At 61.4% G+C, this 329-nt stretch overlaps 1 protein-coding gene across 1 annotated transcript in view; it reads left to right on the top strand.

The window, feature by feature from the left end:
* The window catches only part of PAX3 (paired box 3), an 80902-nt gene that overhangs the window by 1820 nt on the left and 78753 nt on the right, over window positions 1-329 (top strand). The gene's annotated exons all lie outside the window — the stretch shown is intronic.

The raw sequence follows: 329 nt of genomic DNA, 5'->3' as shown, positions 1-329 counted from the left end.
GCGGTGGCCCCGCGGCCGCGGTGGGCAGGGTCTCTGCTCCGCTCGGGGGGACCGGGGACTGTCGGGGGATGCTGCCCGCGCTCCCGCGCCTCACTTCTCCCCGCCGCCTGTTTCCCAAGCAGGAATTAAATGTAAATAGCCTTACCCACTGCCTTTTTTTGTTGTTGTTGTGATTATTTTTATTGTTACTGTTTTTTAGTTAATAACACTTCACCCGCCTTCCTTCCTCCAGTGAAATCCGCGTGGTGTGAGAGGTATTTCGGCACGTTTGCCGGGGGCAGTGCGTGCCGGGACCCCGCGTCTGCCCGAGCCGGCGGGGGGGGCCGCGC

The sequence above is a fragment of the Chaetura pelagica genome, unplaced genomic scaffold, assembly GCF_000747805.2.
Source record: "Chaetura pelagica isolate M959 unplaced genomic scaffold, ChaPel_1.0 scaffold207, whole genome shotgun sequence".
NCBI classification, from domain to species: domain Eukaryota; kingdom Metazoa; phylum Chordata; class Aves; order Apodiformes; family Apodidae; genus Chaetura; species Chaetura pelagica.
This window is presented reverse-complemented; position numbering and strand designations above follow the sequence as displayed.